The sequence below is a fragment of the Eimeria mitis genome, genomic scaffold, assembly GCF_000499745.2.
Source record: "Eimeria mitis Houghton genomic scaffold, Emh_scaff2111, whole genome shotgun sequence".
Taxonomy (NCBI): Eukaryota; Apicomplexa; class Conoidasida; order Eucoccidiorida; family Eimeriidae; genus Eimeria; species Eimeria mitis.
In genome coordinates, this window is record NW_013570436.1 from 1 (window position 1) to 337 (window position 337).

Here is a 337-nt window from a genome sequence, read left to right on the forward strand (position 1 = left end):
TATATATATATATATATATATATATATATTAGTATAAGGTATATTAAACATACAAACATATTTATAAAATATATAAATGTATTTCAATAAGAGATACATCAACACAATATAATTAAAAATATTTATATAAATATATTTAGAGTGTCTATGCAGCTGTGCCTGGTACTAAATATATGAAAGTAAAACAACGACGAATTCGCCGCTTTATTTATCCTTTTTATCGTTAATTTAAATAAAAATAAATTATATTTATTATTTATTTTAATTGTTTTTTATTTATTTTATTTATTTTTTTTTTTTTTTAGAAAAAAACTGCAATTGGCGCAGCGACTGGCGG